This window comes from Schistocerca gregaria, chromosome 1 (assembly GCF_023897955.1).
Source record: "Schistocerca gregaria isolate iqSchGreg1 chromosome 1, iqSchGreg1.2, whole genome shotgun sequence".
NCBI lineage: Eukaryota > Metazoa > Arthropoda > Insecta > Orthoptera > Acrididae > Schistocerca > Schistocerca gregaria.
The window spans coordinates 708,329,791-708,336,200 of record NC_064920.1 but is presented as its reverse complement, the minus strand read 5'-3'; the positions used below and the strand labels follow the sequence as shown (position 1 = coordinate 708,336,200).

The window sequence follows — 6,410 nt, the reverse complement described above, 5'->3', positions numbered from 1 at the left end:
TGAGAGGAAGACGGCCTAACGGTGTGCGGGACCGTAGCCCAGCTTCATGGAGACGGTTGCGAATGGTCCTCGCCGATACCCCAGAAGCAACAGTGTCCCTAATTTGCTGGGAAGTGGCGGTGCGGTCCCCTACGGCACTGCGTAGGATCCTACGGTCTTGGCGTGCATCCGTGCGTCGCTGCGGTCCGGTCCCAGGTCGACGGCACGTGCACCTTCCGCCGACCACTGGCGACAACATCGATGTACTGTGGAGACCTCACGCCCCACGTGTTGAGCAATTCGCCGGTACGTCCACCCGGCCTCCCGCATGCCCACTATACGCCCTCGCTCAAAGTCCGTCAACTGCACATACGGTTCACGTCCACGCTGTCGCGGCATGCTACCAGTGTTAAAGACTGCGATGGAGCTCCGTATGGCACGGCAAACTCGCTGACACTGACGGCGGCGGTGCACAAATGCTGCGCAGCTAGCGCCATTCGACGGCCAACACCGCGGTTCCTGGTGTGTCCGCTGTGCCGTGCGTGTGATCATTGCTTGTACAGCCCTCTCGCAGTGTCCGGAGCAAGTATGGTGGGTCTGACACACCGGTGTCAATGTGTTCTTTTTTCCATTTCCAGGAGTGTATTTGTCCGTGCTTTCAGAAATTGTGTCCTACGGGGTCCACCTTTTAGTAAATTACATTCTTTGTCTTGAAACACGCTTCACCTCAGTTGAGATACTTTCAGTGGGCACTCACTTATATCCTCTCAAAACGTACTGTACCTTGCTTTAGATATAAGCAGTACTGTTTTCCTTGCTTTATCTGCTGAGCATTGATACTGTAGCATCATGAAGACGACACGCATCAAACATCAAATCGACACATGCTTTGGTATTCATATCATTAGCATTTCAGCGCAACCACAAAAAGCAGGAGCGAGTGACGTCATCTTCGTTCTGTATATAACGAAAATATACACATCAGTGTTCCCATTCAGAGTTCGTTTTTGAATGTTGTTTGTTTTGAGGAAATTGTGCACCATGTAAGAAGTAACGTTTACGAGCGTTGGTCGAAATCTGGCAGCTGTGGGATCAGCGCCTAGCGAGACCACTATTTATCAGTAAGCGATGCAGATGTTTGTGTTTGACAGGTTCCCGTGACTGTCTTATGAATATCGAATCGAAGGGCTCGAGAGGGTAATACTCAACATCCTGCGACTAGATGATTAGCACCAGAAATGATAGCCGTATTGTGCGATTGGCCATGCAGGGTAGTGCAACCTCATCATGTACCTTGAATGAAAAAGACAAGTCTGCACACAGATAATCCGACCACGTGAGGAGCACAGAGAACTGTCGTCACGGCGACCGCTCGTTGCAGGACACTTTTTTTAGAACAGTCGGACATGACACGTACATCCATGTACATTCGTAGTAGAAACCCACCCTCGACCTGAATAATTAATTATAGTCAGAGAAAGGAACTGATACTAAACGTAGGAGTGATTAACAGTTTCTGTAGTAATCTAAAACAGATTGCATGCTGGTTGCAAATAACGGAATGTTTTGGAAGCACACTGGACGACACGTGTGCTGAGCCGAACGCCGTAATAGTCTACTCGTCTAGATGGGCAACGAATCCACAATCTTCAGTCACGGTGCACGTTTCATTCGACTTCCGGCGGGAAACTAAAATTAGCGAGCATGGATGAAATGGACGGCGACTATGGATAGGTGACGCTAGGTGGTGGTGGTGGTGGTGGTGGTTAGTGTTTAACGTCCCGTCGACAACGAATTCGGTAGAGACGGAGCGCAAGCTCGGGTTAGGGTAGGATTGGGAAGGAAATCGGCCGTGCCCTTTCAAACGAACCATCCCGGTATTGGCCTGAAACGATTTAGGGAAATCACGGAAAACCTAAATCAGGATGGCCGGAGACGGGATTGAACCGTCGTCCTCCCGAATGCGAGTCCAGTGCGCTAACCGCTGCGCCACCTCGCTCGGTGGTGACGCTAGGTGGGAATGTGAGTAGCCAGAGAGCATGCCGAGATAGTCTGTGCGGTTGTGATAAGCACCGTGTCCAGGTGGTGCAGTGGTTAACGCAACTGTATCGCAAGCAGGAGATCCCGGGTTCGTGTCCCGGTCCAGCACACATTTTCACTCGTCCCCGCTGCTGCAGCTGATATCTCACGCCCTTTCCTTTCTGCTTGCTCCACCTTCACATTACATAATAAGTACCAATATCTGTCATTCTAGCTCAGTTCGACTCGTAACTCAGCGGGCTAGAGCTGTTAAAAAAAAAGAAAGGAAGTACAGCCTAATGGATCGTCGACAGCGAAGCCATTAGAGATGGAGCACGAGCTCGGATTACGAAAGGGTGGGAAAGGTAGTCGGCCATGCCCTTTTCAAAGAAAACATTCCGGCACTTCCATGGAGCAATTTATGGAAATCACGGATAACGTAAAGGTGGCAGCTCTGACACCGTCCTGTATACCAGAAAATCCAATCATGTATTCTTCCCACTGTATTGTGCACGCGCAATAAGTGAACATTCGTTGGTTGAGATCATTAAAGTCTCCGGAATTCTGTCATTTCATTTATAAACTTTCGTTATTTGATGGACTGCCTGGTGTTGCAAACTTAACGGCCAACTGTGTAGAATAGAAAGAAAACTCAATATACGACCATTATATAATTAAAAAAAATACTTCCTGCTAGACACGTTGTCGTGATTTCTGGAGTACAGATGTCGGTTCAGGGTCTCTTTGAACTGTCGCCGAAAAGGAAACACATCCCAGAAAAGGAGCAGAGGTATGTAACACATGGTAGAACGGTCTAGGCCCAGGAAAAACAGCGATACAATAATTTTCTGCTTTCAAATATGCCTATGTGAGGTCCTTGTGTAATAAAAGTGGTACCGGACATGATAATAACTACCAGATGATCTCTTAATTTCATTTTATGAGAGTGTTGAGAAGACCAGTTAGTCGCCAGCAAAACAATGGGACATTTACATAACCAAAATTTGGATTTCAGGAAAATCGTTCCGTCGACACATTTATTTATACATCTGTTAATCGTGAAAATTCATTAAATTACAAAATATTACTTCAATTATATCTGTCGCAACATTGTGATGTATAAGAAACGGTTTTATGAAAATAATACCTGAGCGTGTTATTAATTTACATCGTATCCAAGGGAAAAGAGTATACAAAAGTATTCTAAGCAATCCAAGTAAATCATCGACGGACAGCGCGTTCCATGAGGCTCTGTCAAAGGAACTTGGCTGTTCTTGCTCTGTCTAGAGGAACACCGGTTTTATTTGAAAATGTGAACAGGACATGTTATTTCATTGATGATACAGTTGTTGCTAAATCAAGTGAAAACCATGAACAATTCAACTGTAAACTGATTTTCTGTGATGAATTAAAAACTGACTATATGGATCGTCAACGTCGTGGGAAACCAGCTGCAGTACAAAGGTTGCTCTTGCCATATACATTCAATGTAGAACAGAGTAAGAGAATTTATTCACATAACTGCACGTGTTATTCTAGAAGCTGTTTGTCATTTGCACAAATGGGATAGTGCTAAACATCGAACAGTGACAACTCCTCTAGTTCTCTAACGCATTACTTATAACATGATTGGTTACTGCTTTCTCTTAAGGAAATACCTTTAATAAGGTAGTTTTGCTGCGTAGGCTAATACAGACGAATTCTTTACATTTTAAATGAATATAATTGTGTATTGTATCCTACATGTCTACTATATTCTGTTAAGAATAATTTCCAATTTTGAGACAGAATTCAATAAGTCAACGTTTTTCGCAGAAATGCAGTCATTTACATCTCACTTGTTGTTTACTTGGGATATCTTTTCACTTAGCCAACAAGCGTTCATTGCAGAATAGAAAGTAGTTATGTACTGAACTCAGACATGTACTCACTACAGCCGTGTGGTGAAGCAATTGAGAATACTCGTATAAGACCACAGTACGTTTATTCTCCAAAGAAATTAGCTGTCGACACATTATTCCGTTTTCAGATCAATATCGAACTAAAACTGTTTGATGATCCATCAGTGAAATGTATGTTTGAATATCTGAAATACTGTGAATCCTTCTGAACAATAATTAAAGGAAGCAGTCAGACACGTAAATTTATATGCTAATCATATATGCACGCTACACATCGCGAAGTTTGTCATACATCAACGTAAGACGTATCAAACTGACGGCTACGCTTCGATTGAATGAATGGTTCCGGTGCGGAGGCATGCCAGCGCGATCTGTTGGCGGGCGTCGAACCTAGGACAGCAAACTGGTCCGCGTCCTTGCAAGGTCTGTCCAGGCACTGAACCGGGGACCCCTGACTGCAAGTCTCGCGACGCTCACGTTAGGTGACGCTATCTGCTCCGTTCATCGCTTCAGTGAATCACGACTGAAGTGCTGATGCAATTCGACGCGCGCTCAATTTTTGTCTATTTGATAAGAGCTTTAGCTGATTCAGTCAGGTTTTTGTTCTCTGCAGTGTGGGAGAAATGGCTGAACGGAGCTATAGCTAACCATCAGCGAAGTCATTAAGAAATCTGAAGGAAGGGACATAAAAATTTAACGCCTCGTCACAGTGGTGAGGTTCAGTGAGCGGCAGCGCATCAGAGGGACGTGCAAGCGGAGGAACTCGGCCTGGCACTCTTCAAGCACACGCCGGAGTTATTTAGTGAAATCGCGTGAAACCCACATCAGAACGCTGCGACAGGTACCAGACAGCACTGCTTTGGTAGCTGAATACCGTAACCACTACGTCATCTCGGTCGGTCTGACGAGAAGACCTGGCCTGAAACTGTCCCTTGAGATAAGACTGCCTCAGTGTTAGACTGATTCGATTTAAGGCTCTTGTGTTATGGTACAGAATTATATTTCTCCGCCAGTGATAGATTCCAGGACTGTGGTGATTCACGGGTAACAATATTATGGGTAATTTTAAGTAATTTGCCGGGTTGTGTAATTTTTACTTTTCCACTGTTTCAGGATCCTTTGCATCTCTCTTAAGAAGCAACAGAGTGAGGCGGCTCAGCAACAAGACACTGGACTCGCATCGTGGGGAACGGTAGTTCAAACCAGGTCTCACCATCGAGATTGAGTTTTTTCCGTGGTTTCCTTACATCTCTAAGGGCCCATGTAAGAATGGTGCCTTGGCAGAGGAGATGGCCCATTTCTTTCCCCGTTCTCTCCCAATCCGATCTTGTGCTCCGTGTCTCCCCACCGTCAATGGGGGGCATTAAAACGTTCTTCCTTCCTCTTTAAGAAGCGGGTAGGGCCCAGCGCTAGATTTCAGTGACTTTTTTCACTTCTATAGTACTAGTGATAACTGTTAAGAATTACAATTACTTATGTCTGTAAAACAAAATATATCATGTGAGCCGCGCGGATTGACCCCGCGGTTAGAGGCGCTATGCCACCGAGTCCTCCCTCGGGATGGGTGTGTGTGTTGTTCTTAGCGTAAGTTCGTTTACGTCAGTTTAAGTAGTACGTAAGTCTAGGGACCGATGATCTCAGCAGTTTCGTCCCTTCGAAATTCACACACATTTGAACGTATCATTGACGCCTCCACCGGAATATGACATGACAGAGAAACAGGTGCTTACCCAATACATTTTGCGAAGAAACGTACAATCATATCTAAGATGCAGAGCTCGCAAACGTTTTAGTCATTGAAGGAGTTACTGGCATGGCTGCTGATCGCGCTGAATGCGGATGCATTTCAAATGTCCCTAGTGATCGAAATAGATAATTATCTATTATCTACACCGCGCTGCAGTGGTGGATGTCTTTTCCACTTTTCCGCATAGTTTAATATAGTTTTTAATGTTAGAAAAGACAAAGGACTCCCGATGTGACGGGAAAGCATAATCAGAATTACCCTAAGCATAATAGTATTTCACTATTGAATATCTTTGTCTGTAATCCATTCATTGCACAACTTGCTATCTGCTCTTTCAGAAAAATAGCGAAAAGTTCGACGCTGATAAGAGATGTAAAGGCTCAACTTCACGAGCTCTGGTAAAGTTTCATCCCTCCTTGCAAAGAAAGACAATTTCTCTACATTTTTCCAATATCAATCAAATGTTTCCGAAATAGCGTGATCTTTCCAATGAAATCTTGTCAGTTTTTTAAAGAAACTTCATAATTTAAAAACTGTGTAGGGAAATCGTGAAGAACACAAACTTGTCGTCATCCGTTTTTGACCACAATATCTCCGAAAGCAAAGACCGTACATCATGTGGGCCCTCACGAATCTGTGGAAGAACATGTGATCGTTTTGCAGTTCTAACTGCGATGAAGTGACAAAAATGACAGAGTCACATAGCGTCTGAGCGACCCCAAAGCCCACTTAACACTGCTGAGTGATAGTACAAACCACATCAG

At 44.7% G+C, this 6,410-nt stretch overlaps 1 non-coding gene across 1 annotated transcript; it reads right to left on the bottom strand.

The window, feature by feature from the left end:
* Positions 1-1,905: 1,905 nt before the first annotated feature.
* On the bottom strand, positions 1,906-1,978 carry Trnaa-cgc (transfer RNA alanine (anticodon CGC)). Its single transcript has one exon. It is a non-coding gene; the product is annotated as a tRNA-Ala (tRNA).
* Positions 1,979-6,410: the final 4,432 nt, after the last annotated feature.